General features: G+C 39.4%; 1 protein-coding gene across 1 annotated transcript in view; it reads left to right on the forward strand.

Moving 5' to 3' along the window:
• The first annotated feature begins 1,621 nt into the window (after positions 1–1,621).
• Positions 1,622–20,231, forward strand: part of LOC145999269 (uncharacterized) — a 51,905-nt gene continuing 33,295 nt past the window's right edge. Inside the window, exon 1 of the mRNA XM_083136205.1 lies at positions 1,622–1,667. The gene's annotated coding sequence lies outside the window, so the exon portion shown is untranslated. The remainder of the gene's footprint in view (positions 1,668–20,231) is intronic.

Raw genomic sequence — 20,231 nt, forward strand, 5'->3', positions numbered from 1 at the left:
CGAAATATAACGCTTCTTATTTGCTTTGGCAGATTAGATATTGTGGCTGCTATGGAGATCATCTAATCTGCAATAAAAAATATCTAACTAAAGATATACACATGTTACCTTACAAGCCAAGTGGAAGCATCACTTTTGAAGCGGACTCGAATTTCTGATTCACAGGAATCTTAACAAACAGGTTACAAATTATAAATATTGATTTGAAAAAGCCATCACTATTAAATACGAAGTGACATTTATTCTTTTGAAGGAATAATACATTTGTGACAGTCATGTTTTCTTATATCTGTGACGTATTTAACGAGCAATGAATTCAGGAGGTGGAATACCCTCCAGAAATGAAAAAATCACCCCCGAAAATTTGAATAATCTAGTAGAACTCTCGGATAATATCCATGTTCACTTTAGGTATATTTCATCTGCTTTAATTTAACGAAGAAAGTACTTTATCTAGCTTTTCCTAATAAGTTGATTCAGTCCTCTTTATAAGTAAAAGTCAAAAGAAAGAACGAATTTAAATTATCGTCCGTCAATGAAACTGAACGATGGACACAGAGTGGCAGGGCAGGTGTAATACAAGCTTCTATTGTTGTAACGACTTTCAACATCGTGCAGCTATTTTAAAGGTTAGTCAATCGACAGTTTTCTGAGGAATGGTCTTATGCAATCTTATCTACACTTAATTAAACTACGTATTAGAGGGTGGGCAGGAACATAGTGCATAAACTTTGATCGTTACTGTGTAGTACATAGGAAATTATGTATCATCAAATTCTCTTCCCTCTCCGTCCAACGGATTGCTAACGTTGAACAATTATGGAGCCCACGCTCAAAGGCCCGAATGAACTGCGAATACTCTCTCCTACGCAAGCGTGACTCCTTTGTCCACGCCGGAGTTGGAAGACCCTTCCAGCAAGAAAACATCAGACAGCGTGTGTCAACCGTGTATTGAGTGGATTGGCCTTCTTCCAGTTAATCACACCCGCCCATGCAGATCTCTGGTGAAGAAATCAGCTAATAAGAGCGGTAACGCCAGGGATTGATTAATTGAGTTCCATCCACTTGCTCATACAAGTACAAATTGCACTATTGTGTGGGATAGGTCAATTATATTAATGTCTAATTTTGAATAGAAAGGAATTTACACAAACTAACAGTTACTGTTAAAATAGTAAAACAACAAAAATAACAATAATACTTAGGAAAATTTACAAAGTAATGTAATATTAAAAAATAACAACGTTTTAATTATAATGTTAATTAAGGGCAAAAATGACATAAAACAAATGCTTCATTAGCAAGCTCTTTACTTTCATTTTAAATTAATTGGATTGTAACTGTTAGACACAGACAAACAGAACAAGTCTTTGAACCTTGGTAAGCAAAGTGGTTAAACACTCAAGCAATTTATCATATATTTTCATCAAATATTCTCACATTTTTGCTTCGTGATTGGATGACTTGAGAACGTGATTGGAACTACCTGAAAACTAAACTTTTTATTTGCGAGATTAGATATTGTGGTTGCTGTGGAGATTGTCTAATTTGAAAAATAATATCTTAGCTAAAGATATAAACGTGTAGCCTTATGAGAAATGTTGAACTATATCATCTATTTCGTAGCGGAGTCTACTTTCCGGTTCTTTGCAATGTTAACCAAATAGGTAAGAAATTATAAATGTATCTCTGAGAGAATTATTATTATTTTAAATGAAGTAACATTTACTTTCTGAGCAGGAATAATGTAATAACAGTAATTTTTTCTGACAAGTATGACGGAATTATCAGTTACAGATTCGTGAAGAATCGAATGAGGGGTATAGAAAAACTTGACGACTTTGCTTCTGACGCTGAAATAATGGAATTTTTGTGTCTTAATCGCGAACAATGCCGAAGTCCTCCGCATTGCAAACAAATCCATGTCCTAATTGCGAGCACATGGAACTTAAAAACCTGTTTTGGAAAACACATGAGGTTAGTGACGCTGAGTGACAGCTGGTTTCACTTCTACTTTGTATATCTCTTTCAGAGATTATTTTATTGTTGATAAGGAATTTCCAGTTTAGAATTGTGCAGTATTTAGTCGTGTAAACAATTAGCCACTCGACGACAACTTTAAGAGCGTTCTATGTTCTAACCGTGTCCTAAAAGGCACTGACCTGTCTCAAGTTCCTTTAAAACATTTATTAAGAAGACACAGGAACTGCGAGAAGTTGTAGATGCCAAGACAGAAAAATCTGTTCGCAATTAGAACCTGGAATTATTTCTCACTTTCCCGTTTTTCCAATTAGGGCGATTTAGTCGTTGTTGGCAATTAATATGTGAAATTATTTCTCACTTTCCTTCCCAATTAGTACAATTTAGGCATTGTTCGCAATTAGAACCTTGAATTATTTCTCTCATTTGTGTGTTTGCAATTAGGACGATTTAGTCATGGTTTGCAATTAGGATCTGGAATTATTTCTTACTTTCGTGCGTTCCCAATTAGGATCATTTAGGCATTGTTCGCAATTTGGACCTGGAATTATTTATCACTTTCGTGTGTTTGCACTTAGGATCATTTAGGCATTGTTCGCAATTAGGACCTGGAATTATTTCTCACATTCCCGTTTTCCCAATTAGGACGATATAGGTATTGTTTGCAATTAGGACCTGATATCATTTCTCTCTTTCGTGTGTTCGCAATTAGGACGATTTAAGCATTGCTCGCAATCAGTACCTGGAAATATTTCTCACTTTTATGTGTTCGAAATTAGGACGATTTAGACATTGTTCGCAATCAGGGCTTGGAATTATTTCTCACTTTCGTGTGTACTCAATTAGGACGATTTAGGCAAAATTTTCAATTATGATCTTGAATTACTTCTCAATTTCGTGTGTTTGCAATTAGGACAATTTAGTCATTGTTCGCAATCAGCACCTGGATTCATTTCTAACTTTCGTGTGTTCGTAATTTGGACGATTTAGGCAAAGTTTTGCAATTGTGATCTGGAATTATTCTCACTTGCGTGTGTTTGCAACTAGGACGATTTAGGTAAAGTTTTCAATTAGGATCTTGAATTATTTCTCACTTTCCCGTTTTCCCAATTAGGACGATATAGGTATTTTTCACAATTAGCATCTGATATCATTTTTCTCTTTCGTGTGTTTGCAATTAGGACGATTTAAGCATTGCTCACAATCAGTACCTGGAAATATTTCTCACTTTCCCGTTTTCCCAATTAGGACGATTTAGGCATTGTTCGCAATTAGGATCTGGAATTATTTCTCATTTTCCCGTGTTTGCATAAGGACGATCTAGGCATTGTTCGCAATTAGGACCTGAAATTAATTATCACTTTCCCGTTTTTGCAATATGGATGATTTAGGCATTGTTCGCAATTAGGAGGTGGAATTATTTCTTACTTTCCCGTTTTCCCAATTAGGACGATTTAGGCATTCTTCGCAATTAGCATCTGGAATTATTTTCACTTTCCCATGTTTGCAATTAGTACGATTTAAGCACTGTTCGCAATTAGGACCAGTAATTATTTCTCACGTTCGTGCGTTCGCAATTAGGATCATTTAGGCATTGTTTGCAATTTGGAGCTGGAATTAGTTCTCAATTTCGTGTGTTCGCAATTAAGACGATTTAGGAATTGTTTGCAATTAGAACCTGAAATCATTTCTTACTTTCCCGTTTTCCCATTTAGGATGATTTAGGCGTTGTTGGCAATTTGGACCTGAAATCATTTCTCACTTTCCCGTGATCCCAATTTAAACAAATTAGGCACTGTTCGCAATTAGGATCTGGAATTATTTCTCATTTTCCCGTGTTTTCAATAACGACGATCTAGGCATTGTTTGAAATTAGAACCTGAAATTATTTCTCACTTTCCCGTTTTTCCAACTAGGACGATTTAGGCATTCTTCGCAATTAAAATCTGGAATTATTTTCACTTTCCCATGTTTGCAATTAGGACGATTTAAGCACTGTTCGCAATTAGGACCAGTAATTATTTCTCACGTCCGTGCGTTCACAATTAGGATCATTTAGGCATTGTTTGTAATTTGGACCTGGAATTAGTTCTCAATTTCGTGTGTTTGCAATTAGGACGATTTAGGGATTGTTCGCAATTATGACCAGGAACTATTTCTCACTTTCCCGTGTTCGCAATTAAGACGCTGTAGACATTGTTCGCAATTAGAACCTGGAATTATTTCTCATTTCCGTGTGTTCGCAATTAGGATCATTTAGGCATTGTTCGCAATTAGGACCTGGAATTATTTCTCACTTTCCATTGTTCGCAATTATGACGATGTAGGCATTGTTCGCAATTAGAACCTGGAATTATTTCTCATTTCCGTGTGTTCGCAATTAGAATCATTAGGCATTGTTCGCTATTAGGACCTGGAATTATTTCTATGTTTCATGTGTTTGCAATTAAAACGATTTAATCAAAGTTTGCAATTAGGATATACAATTATTTCTCATTTCCATGTGCTCGCAATTAGGATCATTTAGGCATTATTCGCAATTAGGACCTGGAATTATTTCTCACTTTCCATTGTTCGCAATTATGACGATGTAGGCATTGTTCGCAATTAGAACCTGGAATTATTTCTCATTTCCGTGTGTTCGCAATTAGAATCATTAGGCATTGTTCGCTATTAGGACCTGGAATTATTTCTATGTTTCATGTGTTTGCAATTAAAACGATTTAATCAAAGTTTGCAATTAGAATATACAATTATTTCTCATTTCCATGTGCTCGCAATTAGGATCATTTTGGCATTTTTCGCTATTAGGACCTGGAATTATATCTCTCTTTCGTGTGCTTGCAGTTAGAGCGATTTAGTCAAAGTTTGCAATTAGGATCTGGAATTCTTTCTCATTTTCGTGTGCTGGCAATTAAGACGATTTAGGCATTGTTCGCAATTAGGATCTGAAATTTTTTATCAATTTCCCGTGTTCGCAATTACGACGATTTTGGCATTATTCACAAATAGAACCTGAAATTTTTCTCACTTCCGTGCTTTTGCAATTAGGAACATTTACGCATTGTTCGCTATTAGGACCTGGAATTATATCTCTCTTTCGTGTGCTTGCAGTTAGAGCGATTTAGTCAAAGTTTGAAATTAGGATCTGGAATTATTTCTCACTTTCGTGTGCTCACAATTAGGACAATTTAAGCATTGTTCACATTAAGACCTGAAATCTTTTCTCACTTTCCAGTGTTCGCAATTAAGACGATTTAGGCATTGTCAGCTTAGGACCTGGAAATCTTTATCTTTCGTGTGTTCGCAATTAGAACGATTTAGGCATTATTCGCAAGTAAGACCTTGAATTATTTCTCACTTTCATGTGTTCGTAATTAGGACGATTTCGGAATTTTTCCCAATTAGGACGGCACTGACGCGACTCCCGTGAAAGGAATTTACTCAGTTCACTCTACTTGATATAAAAAGGTAAAGTGCTCCCCTGTGCACACCCATGAAGGCGTATAGGGGGTGTGGGGATAACGCCCCACACTTTCTTGATCCCGTCGTGAGTGGGGGTGATGTTATCAGCATCACGCCCCTGACCGCCTTTACCCCCCCCAGGGTTTCCCCCCTGGTACCCATGTAATTCGATGCTGCTGCACTTGATATAAAATCAGATTTCCGTGCTTTGTTAGGTGTTAAAATTAGAACCAATTATGGTTTAATTAAATTGAAGAATTTCTAATTTTTGAAACTATCCCAGCATTTTTTTTGCTTTTACTTCTAGATCTGGTGATTTGGAATAATTTTATTGACTGTACAACTTGCTGAATTAAATTATTATTCCGTGTTGGAAGAAAGTCTATGTTAGTGCAGATGAGCTGCTCAGGTAAGCAAAGAATAGACTAATTTTGCCAAAGCAAAGCCTCTTGTAGGTTAGTGAAAGATTGTCAGAATAAATTAAACATTTAAGTTTCTGGAACAAATTCCTTATAAAACTAAGTATGTCTATATTAATTGAAGAAACAAGTTAGTGAAGAACATTACATAGTACTGCTGCGTAATATCCTTTAATCTCCCAAACCGTGAATTAAACTGTACATGTGTGCTGAACGTTCTTTCTTCGTTTTTCGTCTAAGATCAGATTCAATTTTCTTCTGAACTTTCTTAAGTGACGTAATATTGTAAAGTTAACGTCAGTCACGTGATTGGAGGAAGGTTGTCCCGCATACTCCTTAATGAGTAACAAACGAAGAAGTGTCATGTTCACTTTTGGTCACGTGGTGACTTTCATGTTCACTTTCGTCACCATCACATAACTATGCATCCTTCCCCTCTTCCCATCCACTTGCTCATACAAGTACAAATTGCACTATGATGTGGGATAAGTTAATTACATTAATGCCCAATTTCGATGCAAAGGAATTTACACATAATAACAATTACTGTTAAAATAGTAAAACAATATAAAAAACAATTATTCTCAGGGAAGTTACAAAGAGTAATATTAAAAAAAGATAAAGTTTTAAAGGTAATGTCCATTAAAGGATAATGTGCCCTAAGAAAATATTCTATACCATTAAACAAATCCTTCATTAGCAAGCTCATAACTTTCATTTTAAATTAATTGGATTGTAATTGTTACACACAGACAAACAGAACAAGTCTTTAAACCTTGTTAAGCATAGTGGTTAAGTTCAAGCAATTTATCATTTATTTTTAATTAAATATTCTCACATTTTTGCTTCGTGATTGGAACGATCTGACCGACTAACTTACTTCCATATAACATCTGAGTCTTCTGTGTTCTCTGTCTGCCGACTCTCTGATATTTTTGTTGTTACGTAATTAGGGCGTGGGTGAAAAACTGTGCCCCAAGCATGCGACTGACGTTAACTTTACAGTATAATATATCGTCACCTAGAAAGTGGAAAAGAAAATTGCAGCTGAAAAAAGTCAAAAGAGAGAACATTCACCTGCACAAAAGCACTCATGTGCAGCTGTAGTTCACCATTTGAATATTGGTTTCACACGTGCCTAATAAAGGGTTGATATAAAAATAATTGAATTAAGAACTCTTTGACGGACGTGCCCTGTGCTGCACGTCGCAAAGGATAGAAATGTGTCCAGGATCCTTGATTGGATTCCTGATGTAGGCAACCTGGAGATACGAGAACGCCTGGGGTTTCGGGTTTGAATCCTGACCTGGGCATGGTGTTCTTTGTGAGTGTCATTCCATCGATTTCATCATACCTTAATTCATCCTCACCTCGCATTTAGCCAAAAGACACAGAAAATGGAAGTAAAAACTAAACTAAATCTACCGAAGGTCGAAAAACCATGCTAGGAGTGCTCCAGAAGAAAATCGGTAGGATGGTCAAAATTAGTGTGTAAATAAAGTTCCCCGTGCATATAGCACCGTGCCATCATGTGCCCCACACACTCTAGATCTCGGCCATTTTCGAGGTGATGTGATCAGCACCACGCTTCGGCTGCCTTTACACCCCCACGTTTGTCCCACAGGTATACATTGATTTGAGGCAGGGTGAACCCCAGATCCACTTTATTCCGCCGTTAGATCACCCACCTCGGAAATCAAACCCGGGTCTCCCGCGTGGCAGTCAGAAGCCAGCCGAAGCCCTACCAACTAGATGGTCAACATTGAATTTATTTAGTGGAAAATTTCTGAATACGGAATCACCCATTTCATGTTTTTCAAGACAGGGAGAGAGGAGAAGATGGAAGAGTTATTCCAGGTAGGAATATCAGGCAATTAGTGAAAGTGGAGAGAAATGTTAGAGAAAGTAGATTTCTTATTAGACAGGATGGTAATTAATGGCGACACCAAGGAATCGTCTTCTTACCAGACCGAAGCTTTATTGGCAACAAAGATAAATTTTCAAACCCTGGCGTGATGTTTACCCCCTCTTCCATAACAACAGAATAGTTTCAACAAAGTTAATCTTGTGCATGTAGTAAATACATTTGTGTTTCTTGTAACGTTGTAACTACACTCACTGACAATATCCAACAAACTTGATGATTTCGTTTGGTCTTGTACGGTGAGAGCTTCCCGCCTGTACACTGGAACTCTAGGCCACTAAAGCTGAAGAGCAGAAGTGGGTCATATTCTTGCTTTGTTAGGTAATTATGCTGCGAGAGAAGGCGCCATCCTTTTCACGGAACCTGCACCTGTTTCTTCTGTCAAGATGACAATGCCACACTGCAGTGTTACCCACGAATGGCGAGAGGTTTCCCACTGCACGAACGCGACCGCCGAAGCCTCCATCTTTTTTCCTCTTTTTATGGCGCTACAGCATCACTGGACGCTCTACAGCCCACGCGTGGAAACGAGAGCTCCTATTTCAGAAATACACAGTCGTACATTCACTGCTTATTATTAAGAAAATACGTACAAATATTGTGTGTGTTGGTTATTATTGGCTAGAAAAGTAGTTGTCAATATGTACCTTTGACCGCAACTCTGATTTCTTGACCAAACGACCACAAAAACCTGAAAATCTCACTTTCTCCCCACGTTCCGCGCCTGATTTATTGGGCTAACGATGTTTCACGGCGCAAAAAAGCCGTGATGAGTGAAAGATGAGCTCTCATCCTCTCATCCTCTCATCCTCTCATCCTCTCATCCTCTCATCCTTGAAGGATGAATGCATCTTATTGTAATTTTCCAAGTCCCGGTCAAATGTTTGTATATCGTGACCTTTGTAAACCTCTCTCTTTCGGGAACGATGTGCCACACACACGCACACACACGCGCGCGCGTGTGTATCACTTTCTCTCCACGTTCCGCGCCTGATTTATTGGGCTAACGATGTTTCACGGCGCAAAAAAGCCGTGATGAGTGAAAGATGAGCTCTCATCCTCTCATCCTCTCATCCTCTCATCCTCTCATCCTTGAAGGATGAATGCATCTTATTGTAATTTTCCAAGTCCCGGTCAAATGTTTGTATATCGTGACCTTTGTAAACCTCTCTCTTTCGGGAACGATGTGCCACACACACGCACACACACGCGCGCGCGTGTATCACTTTCTCCCCACGTTCCGCGCCTTATTTATTACGCTGACGATGTTTCACGGCGCAGAAAAGCAGTGATGAGTGAAAGATGCACTCTCATCCTCTCATCCTCTCATTCTCTCATCCTCTCATCCTCTCATCCTCTCATCCTCTCATCCTCTCATTCTTTGAAGGATGAATGCACCTTATCGTAATTTTCCAACCCCCCGGGGAACCAAAAATGTTTATATATCGTGACCTTTGTAAACCTCTCTCGGGGGAACGATGTGCCACACGCGCGCGCCTGCCTCTTATTATTTCCGTATTGTGACGCAAACAAACAAATAATAATTGTTGTTTTTTAGGATTCCTGGCCCCTATAACCTCGCCAGGGTGCGTGGCGGCGAAAATCGTCACGAGTTTGGATTTGTATTGCAAATGCTGCCAAAAATTCAATCAACGTTGTTTGTTCTCGATGCTGGAATCTTACGTAGATTATTCCATGAAACATAAATCGATAATCCTATGCGAAGCCTCAACGGTGTTTATTGCCATCCGCTTCCGCAGTGGACGACTCCACCCTCGGCAAGCACAAACGGCAACAAACTCCCCGAACCTAATCATCTCCCATCTGCTTCCGCCCGAAGTGAATCTGGTTGAGGAAAAATGATCGAATACCATGACAAACACGCATAAGGTGGAACTGTCAACGGTGTTTATTGCCATCCGCTTCCGCAGTGGACGACTCCACCCTCGGCAACCACAAACGGCAACAAACTCCCTGTTCCTATATAACACACTAGTTTCTCTTTTTGTACATCATTATCATAGTGAACGTCAATCGTGGCAGTTCAGTATTCTTAATTGTTTGTCTGATAGTATACATATATATCATCGTGGAAGTTTTAGTGTGCTACAAGTTTTATTTTGAAGTCTCTCTATCTTTCTTGAAAGGTGAACGTCAATCGTGGCAGTTCAGTATTCTTAATTGCTTGTCTGACAGTATACATATATCATCGTGGAAGTTTTAGAGAGCTACAAGTTTTTTGAAGTCTCTCTATCTCTCTTGAAAGGTAAGTTTTTTTTCAAGTGTGTTTTATTTTGTTTTCACGATATATATTTCTTTTGTTTTGCGTCTGACACACACACACGCACATATTGAGAGGAGTCATAAAAATTGACACACACCTCCTACAACAGTGCACACACTGTTCGCGTCTAATATATATATATGCATTTTTGTGTAAGGAAAAAAATATCTAGCACTTTTCAGCTTTTTTGATCTATTTCTTTTCTTCTGTTTCAGTGCGCTTTCCCCTACCACCACCATCACCACAATCCCCCAAAAAAATTCTCTGTATATATAAATAACAGAGGAAAAAAAAATGGAACCGCAACCAGGTCCCTCCGGTTTTTGCGGGAAAGTGGCATGTCGTAACTGTGGAAAATTAATTTCTAAACCCAATATTGCCAGGCATTTGAAAAAATGTCGTCTACCTGAACATGATGTCGCCCCCCCGGCAAAGAAATCTCGCATTGATGCGCATGAAGGCGGTGCTTTGAATAAAAGTGCACGCATCATGACGTATAAATCTGGAGGTGACGAAAAATGTGACTCGAGCACCTTCCTCGACAATGTGAAATCTCTGGTAGTTGATCAATTACGTGATTGCCTCGTCAATGTTTCAATTAAAATTCATCTCGTCTTGACCCTCATGTATGAGAACGTTGTCTCATCCAAGACAAGCACTTTCAGCTTTTACGTAGGGTGCGAAGGCTTACACGATGACAATAAGGAGGATCTTGATGAGATTGTGACACGACTATTCGACCACTTGGGACAAAAACAAGAAGACTTTGAAGGACGTGGGAGTGGATGGAGTCTTTGCGGTGAGAATCACACGTTAGAGCTTCGAGTCTGCAATTTTAAACCGTTACGCAGCGCTCAAAAAAAACAAAAACAAAAAAAAAAGCAAAATGCAGTGTTGAACATACAAAGTAACGATGCGAAGAGTTTCCTGTGGTCTGTCATCGCCGCATTACACCCAGCAAATAATAATGACCCCCAACGCCTGTCCAATTACAGAGGATATGAGGGGAGATACGAGAATATGATGGGAGGAATTTCCTATCCTGTGCCTCTGAATAAGATCAATCAATTTGAAAAAACTATAGAGAGAAAAAAGGAGAAGATATCAATATTTCTGTGTTTGGGGTTGACGATTGCGACAACATTCGTGTGTTAAGACCTGCTAGAAGCCAGAATAATGTAATTTGACTTTTGCTTGTAGATGACCGTTACAGTTTGATACGGAATTTCTCACGATTAGTAGGAAGACAGATGAGCAAGCATCACGATAAGATCGAAATTTGCGATCGATGTTTGAGAATTTTTCGCGGGGGTAAGAAGATGAAAGAACAGCACAAGTGTTTTGGCTCCGTGAATGCAGAACCCGAAGATGTCATGCCGGAATCCGGAACCAAGATGAAATTTCAGAAACACCAGGCTCTTCTCCACCATCCCGCTGTCCTTTATGCCGACTTTGAAAGCTTCCAAGTTCCCATGACGTCTTGCAACCCTGATCCCTCTACCTCAAGCACGATACAAATTTTTCACCACGAGCCTTGTAGTTTCTCCATCTACGGAGAAAAATTGAATGATGTCATCCTGTATTGCGGACCCGATGCGGCAAAACATTTTGTTAAGAAGATAGCGGAATGCGCGAGAGAACTTGCACCCAGCCTGAAAGGCTCTTACGTTTCTCCACCTGCTCTCACGACGGAACAACAGCGGAGACATGACGCGGCGACAAGATGCGCGGAGTGTAACCAGGCTTTCACCCCCGAAAATCGCAAGGTCGTACACCATGACCATCAGAATGGATTATTTCTGAGCACGATCTGTAATTCGTGCAATCTTAAAATTAAGGAGTCGCATTTCGTTGCCGTGTTTCTTCACTACACGGAGAAGTACGACACGCATCTGTTCGTCAAAGAGCTCTACAACATCACGACTCGAATCAGCATCATTCCGAGAACGAGCGAGAAGTATATTACAGTGAGAGTGTGGATCCCTCTCCAGGCTGGAGGAAGTGTGGAAGTGCGAATCCTAGACTCTTACAATTTCCTGTCCTCCAGCCTGGCCACCCTTGCAGCTCAACTTGGCGACGAAGATCTTGTGGCTACCAAGCAAATATGTTTTTCGGGGAGAGATGAGAATTTGAATCTGTTACGTCGCAAGGGCGTCTACCCCTACGAGTACGTCAACGATTTCGACAAATTTGACGAGACGGAACTTCCACCCCGGGAGGCATTTTATTCTCATCTCACGGAGGACGTCTGTTCCGAAGAGGACTACGAACACGCTCGTAGTGTGTGGACGGCCTTCAATTGCCAAACTTTTCGTGATTATCACGATCTCTATCTGAAATTGGACGTGACTCTCCTCATGGACATTTTCGAATCGTTTCGCAAGAGATGCATCTCGATCTACAAGTTGGATCCTGCGTATTTCTTCACGACGCCGGGATTGACTTGGGAATCGATGATGAAATACACCAACGTGGAACTGGGCCTCTTCGCAGAGAAGGAACAGTATGCCTTCATGGAGAGTGCGATACGCGGTGGCATCGTCCAATGTCCCCGACGCCATGCTCGGGCAAACAATCCTCATACGCCTGGTTACGATGCATCGAAGCCCAACACCTACATCGTCTACTGGGATGTCAACAACCTGTACGGCCACTCCATGTCCCAGTGTCTTCCCATCAGCGACTACGCGTGGATGACCGAAGAGGAACTCTCCTGCGAGGATTTTCTCAACTGGAGCGAAGATAACGAATGGGGCTGTTTCTTGGAAGTGGATCTCGATTATCCCGAAACGCTTCACGAGAAACATCACGGATTGGCCCTGGCCCCTACCAAAGAGAAGCCACCTGGAGGATCATCGGAGCCAAAACTAATACTAAGCATGGAGAACAAGCGGAATTACGTTCTGCACTACCGACTCCTCCAATTTTACGTGAGTCACGGCTTGCAGCTGAAGAAAGTTCATAGAGGATTGAAGTTTCAACAGAGTAGGTGGCTGGAGCCCTACATAGCCGAGAACACGCGACGCAGAGCGCAATCGACATCGCCTGCAGACAAGAATCTGTACAAACTGTTCAATAACGCCATCTACGGCAAGACGATGGAGAACGTGCGTAATTACATCGACGCAACGTTGGTCACGGACGAAAAGAAATTTGAGAAGATCGTCGCGTCCCCCTACTTCAAAAACTTCACCATTTTCGACGAGAATCTAGTATTCGTCGAGAAGAACAAGAAGCAAGTGATGCTCAACAAGCCGATTGCCATAGGTGCTACCGTTCTTGAACTATCAAAATTGCACATGTACCAATCGTACTACGATCAGTTTCAACCTTTTTATGGAGATAACATCCAAATATGTTACATTGACACGGATAGCTTCATTTTTCTAATCCAAACACCAAGCCTCGAACATGATCTGACTAAGATGAAGCATCTGTTTGATTTTAGCAACTTACCATCAGGCCATCACTTGCATTCGAGAGAAAATAAAATGACCATAGGAAAGTTCAAAGATGAAACGGCTGGTAATTACATCAGCGAATTTGCGGGGCTTCGTGCCAAAATGTACTGCGTCAAGATTGCAGAAGAAAAAGAGATCAAGAAAGCAAAAGGGGTAGGAAAAATAAGTACCAGCAAATTTAGCATGAAAGACTACAAAGAATGCCTGTTTCAAGGTAAAAGACAACTCAGCACAGATCATCGCATTGCGAATAAATTACACGAACTGTACACGACGCGCGTAACAAAGGTCGCATTGGATGCCAGAGACAACAAGCTACGTGTTCTCGATTGTCAAATCCACACGAGAGAGTGGGGCCACTGCAATGGAAGCGATAAATGTGACGTGTGTTAACTGTAACCCCATAGCCATGAAGTCCGCTGTGTCCTTTTGCTATTCTTCAAAATATACGGAGGAAAAGAGGGGCCCTCGGGCGATGAAAAGTTGCAAGTTGTTATTATGTCGTTAAGCCCGCTCCAAACCCGAGGCTCATTAAATTCAACTCTTACTTTTTTCTTCTTCATCCTGATCTAATGACATAATTACACGTTCGAGTCTTTTGAATTGCATCGCCGTAGATAAAATCTTCTCTTCTTTTTATTCGATCTACAAAGGGGCACAGCATATAGAAAATTTAAATAACTAACAAGGACAATGAATCTTTTTGGTTTCCGGAAACAGATCAACATGGAAAGTGCACCACCAAATTCCAATAACCTCTTACCTTCCATGTTATCTAAACTCAACGGTTTACTGATCGTTCATCTCAACAGTATTTGGACGAAATTGGACGACGATGTGGGCAAGATGTTTTACGTTTTCAATAACAATTTACATTTCTACGAAATTCCGATCGACGGGAAACTTCAAATCACCGTGAATCCGGAAAACGCAGGCGAAATCAAAATTTCTACCGGCAAGAATATTTTTCGAATCAAGCACGACAAGATGCTTTCTAACATTACGTACGATGTTTCTGCAGGAGATTATCTTTACATGGAACTCCTAGGAGATTACGACAAACTTATTCCTCTCTTCGTAGAATTACGAATCGTCTATCCTATTATAAATAACCGTTAACCAAAAATGCCTAACGACATTTTCGGCAACACCAAGCGTGTGGACCACGCAGAAGAGATTCTCATGCTGGACATTCGAGTTAAGAAGTTGAGGACCGATTTGATCGCTTTGCAGGAGACCTTAAACAAAAGTTTAGAGTCGGAGATCGCTACGCTCCAAACGCAATGTCTCGACCCCATTCTGAAAATCGATTCCGAACTGAAGACGCTGATAAAAAATTATGTCGACGTACCTTCTTACGACAGCGTTCAAAATATACAGTTGAGCGTGGATCCGCTTCAAAATGATTTGGCCAAATTACAGCAATTTCAATCGAAAAATGAAGATTTGGAAAAATTGAAACTCGAAATCGAAGAACGAACTTCCGCAATAGAAAAGAATTTCTCTGAACTTCAAACCGTCGTGAACGATATAGACGCAGAACGCTTGCATGTCGTCGTTTCCAAATTACAAGAAGAATTCACCGGCACGTTGGAAGAAATTAAATCCAAGTTACAGACTTTGGAAGATACCATGACGAACCTACCATCGTCGGACGAACTGCAGGTCATCGGTAAAAGCGTCGCGAACATAAAAATTCAATTGGAGGCGTATCAAGATTTCGAACACATTCAAACCACCATCGCTACGCTTCAGGCGTCACTGGAGTTGATCAACGAAGAAAGTAGTAGTATTGGCTATAATATAAACTCAGGAAAGTATGAACCCCCCTCAAGCAGGCTTGCATACACTTAAAACAAGCTCAACATGCCCATATGAGCTTTTTGCTCAAGTGTGGAACCCCGTCTAATCCAAGATTTTTGTAAAAAATGCTCTCGGCAATTTTCCGGAAAGTATGACCCCCCTCAGATTGATTTGCCTACACTTATAAAAGGCACTTCTGTCAGATTGTTGTCCATAAACGTGTTAAAAATATGCCCCTCTTGATATTTTTTTTGCCCACACTTAAAACTAAGCCAAAAATGCTCATAAGAGCCACACCCACACCCACCCACACCCACCCACCCACACCCACCCACACATATTTACTTCCGGTCTACTTCCGGTTCACTTCCGGTCCACTTCCGGTCTACTTCCGGTCCACTTCCGGTCTACTTCCGGTCCACTTCCGGTCCACTTCCGGTCCACTTCCGGTCTACTTCCGGTCCACTTCCGGTCCACTTCCGGTTTGTCTACTTCCGGTCCACTTGTGGCCAAGTTGTGGCCTATTTCTGCTTTTTTATCCAGCATAGAGTTTTGATTTGAACCCCAAGAAATTGTATATAAATACCAATGCCAAAAATATCAACACACATACACACACACACATACACATACACATACACATACACATACACACACACACACACATACACATACACATACACATACACACATACACACACACAAAGCACAGTGTTGAACCCAACTGCTATTTTTATCCAGTATAGAATTTTGATTTGAATCCCAGGAAATTGTATATAAATACCAAAGCCAAAAATATTAAGTGTATACACACATACACACATACACACACACACAAAGCACAGTGTTGAACCCAACTGCTATTTTTATCCAGTATAGAATTTTGATTTGAATCCCAGGAAATTGTATATAATAAACAACAACAAAAATGCCGAATCAAAAACATTGTAATCAATGCAATAAGAATATATCCAGCCCCAATTGGGCTAAGCACCAAAAGATTTGTAACCCAGACAAATGCAGAACTCCCACAAAAATTTGCCCCAAATGACATAGAAAATACAGCATGCAATACTTCACATATACACATAAAGATACTTGCTCTGTACAGTCATCAACACAACCATCCACATCTGGTCTGAAAAGGAAGCATGAAGCACCTGTTAATGCTAGAGCAGCAAAGCAGCCACGCTATGAACCTATCCATAGCAGTTTTAATGGCCAATTAAGAGATCACCGGTTTGTATCAGAGCCAAGATGTGGCATTGAGAATTTTTAGAACAATATAAATCCTGATCTGCAGGCAATTCTAAATGCACAAAATAGCTCTTATAAGCTATCCCTCAAATTGTTTACACAATATAAGAAACCAAATGGCACAAAATTTACACAGCCCCACATAACAGAAACTGTACCGGTATATTCAAATGCAAATTCAGACACAATAATAAGCAGCTTGATAAATCAATTGAATATTAAACACTCTGAATTTGCAGCAAAAGAGTCAGGATGGAGCCTATGCGGCTCTCCACACAAGTTATATGTTAATATTTCTGAATTCAGCCCATTACAAGGATCTACATATTTGCCATTACCTGCTAATATCAAAAACAAAAGAGCCGTGGTCAATATTGAAAATACCGACCAGAAATGCTTTTTGTGGTGTATATTAGCTGCTTTGTATCCAGCTTCAAGAAATCCTCAGAGAATAAATTATTACAAACAACATGAAAATGATTTTGATGAGGCAATGGAGGGTTTAGAATATCCAATGTCTGTTCAGAATATTGATAAATTTGAAAAAAGGGCCAGGCATATCAATGGCAAACAATTATCTATTAATGTATTTACTTGTTCTAGTGGCAGTGACAATTGCTTGATAGATTCTCTCAGAATCAGTACACTTGATGATGAATCTGCTGTTCCGATTGATCTGCTCTTAATTGAAAAGGATGGCACAAATCATTACACTCTGATACATAATCTTGAAGCTTTAGTGAGAACACAGCAAGGCAAATCTAAGACAATATTCAAGTTGTGCAGAAGATGTTTAACTGTATTTGATGGTAGAAAAATGGTAAATCGGGTTCGTGAATGTAACACAGAAATTGCTAAAAACAAGTTAATTGAGCATCTGAAATACTGTGGCAACCATAAACCTGTTCATATGGTGATGCCTAATCCAAGTGAAAATTGCAAATTCAAAAAGTTTGAAGCCTTGTTGGAACACCCAGCATATATTGTCTGTGATTTTGAATCAAATCTCAAACCTCTTGCATTCTGCAATCCAGATCCTGAAGAATCTTCAATTACACCATACCAGCTACATGAACCTTCCAGCTTTTGTTATATAGTTATACGGGATGGTGTAGCTAGTGAGCCACACTTATACATGGGACCAAATGCCATCAAAATATTTGCACATAGAATAGAAAATGAGTGCCGTGACATAGCATCTAACATCTTATTAAAATCAAAGCCTATGTTGCCTTTAACAGAGAAACAGATTGAAGATTTCAACAATGCAGAAAAATGCCCGGTATGTGATTCTGAATTTTCAGATATAAATATCAAGGTTCATCACCATTCTCATACAGATGGTAAATTCTTAATGGCCCTGTGTAATAGCTGTAATATTAAGATCAAGAGACCAAGATTTGTCCCCATATTTTGCCATGGAGCATCCAATTATGATTTCCATCATCTGGTCAGATATGAGGGGTTTGACAAGCAGAATTTAAATATGTTAGCTGAAAATGATGAGAAATATATATCTATTAGCAAGATAATTAAAGTTAATGGTGTTTCTATTCAATTAAGATTTCTTGATTCTTACAGAATTTTATCTGCTAGCCTGGCTACACTGGCCACTCAATTATCTGATGATCAATTCAAAATCACAAGTGCCTTGTTTCCAAATCAGGACCTGAAATTAATTAGGCGGAAGGGTGTATATCCATATGACTATGTTACAGAATTTTCTAAATTTGATGAGTGTTCTCTGCCACCACAAGAAGAGTTTTACAGCAGAATCAGAGGATCTGGAATCACTGATGAAGATTATCACCATGCCCAGTTGATGTGGAACAATTTAAATTGCCAGACATTTGGTGATTATCACATGGCATATTTGAAACTTGATGTGACCCTCTTAGCTGATATATTGCAGGCATTCAGAAAATCTTCAATGCAAAATTATAAACTGGATCCAATATATTTTTTCAGTGCCCCGGACCTAGCATGGGCCGCAAAGTTTTTGAACACTAACATGCAATTGGATCTGATCCAAGATCAAGATAAGTATCTGTTTATGGAGAAAGGTATAAGAGGAGGGATGGTGCAATGTTCCCAGAGATATGCCAGAGCAAATAACAAATATATGCCTGATTATGATCCAGCACGGCCATCAAATTATATAACGTATGTAGATGCAAACAGCCTCTATGGTCATGCCATGATGCAAAAACTGCCATATGCAGGGCTTGAGTGGGTCGAAGATTTCAATATTAAAGATCTTAAGAATTTTGATGACAGTAACTATGGCCTAATCTTAGAGGTTGATCTGACAATTCCTGATGATTTGCACAAAAAATTTTCTGATCTGCCCCCAATTCCCGAGGTTAAGTGCTCACCTGGCTCTAAACAGAAGAAGCTCATGATGACTCTGGAGCCGAAACAGGGTTGTGTCTTATATTACAAAAACCTCCAGTTCCTGATGAAACATGGTGTCCAAGTAACCAAAGTTAGAAAAGTTTTGAGGTTCAGGCACTCAGAATGGTTGAAACCATATATTGATACAAACACAGAGCTTCGAACATCTGCAAAGAGCCAATTTGATAAGGGCTTGTTTAAATTGATGGTGAATTCAGTGTATGGTAAACTATTGAAAATGTCAGAAAACATACCGATGTTAAAATAATTACTGACCCCAGCCTGAGCAAAAAATTGGTTGCAAAGCCTAATTTCAATTACAGAAGAATTTATGATGAGCACATGGCACTTTTCAACATGAAAAAAACAAAGATCAAATTTGATAAACCTATTTATGTAGGGGCTGTGATATTGGAATTGGCCAAATTACATATGTTAATATTGTATTATGATGTGCTGAAACCTTTTTATGGTGATCGTGTAAAATTATTGTACATGGACACGGATAGTTTTATTCTTGATATTCAAACAGAAGATGTTTATCAAGATATGTCACAGCCTGAATTGTTTCAATACTTTGATACCAGTGAACATACAAGGATTCAACCCCACAACAAAAAGGTGCCTGGCAAGTTAAAAGATGAGACACTTGGTGATGTTATTGTGAAATTTGCTGGGTTAAGTGCCAAGATGTACACTTTTGAAACATGTAGTGGTGCTGTTGCCAAAAAAGCCAAGGGCATTGGCAGAGTTACTGTTGAAAAAGATCTCCAATTTGAAGATTATGAAAATTGCCTCAAATCCCAGAATTTAATCAAAACATCAGAATCCAGAATTCAGAGTGTGGATCACTTATTGACTTCAAATATTGTAAGAAAAGTGGCCCTGGACCCACATGATGATAAGAGATGCATTTTATCATGTGGCATACATACTCTACCATGGGGTCATTGTGATTTGAAAAGTGGCAATCAATGCCCAATTACAGAGCATGATTTGAAATAAATAAACATGCCTATGAACTTATTTGGGTTCAAAAAACAGGCTATTATGGAACTGCCAACACCACAACCCTCTTCTGATATGATATCTAAACTGAGTGGCTTGTTAATTATTCATCTGAACAGCATACTTACAGATGTTGATGATGAAACAGGCAAAATATTGTACATATTTAACAATAATTTAAATCATTACCAATTACCTGTAGGTGGGCAATTGCAATTTATTACAACCCCTGAGGG

This window comes from Lepisma saccharinum, chromosome 15, assembly GCF_977018435.1.
Source record: "Lepisma saccharinum chromosome 15, izLepSacc3.1, whole genome shotgun sequence".
In the NCBI taxonomy this organism is placed as follows: domain Eukaryota; kingdom Metazoa; phylum Arthropoda; class Insecta; order Zygentoma; family Lepismatidae; genus Lepisma; species Lepisma saccharinum.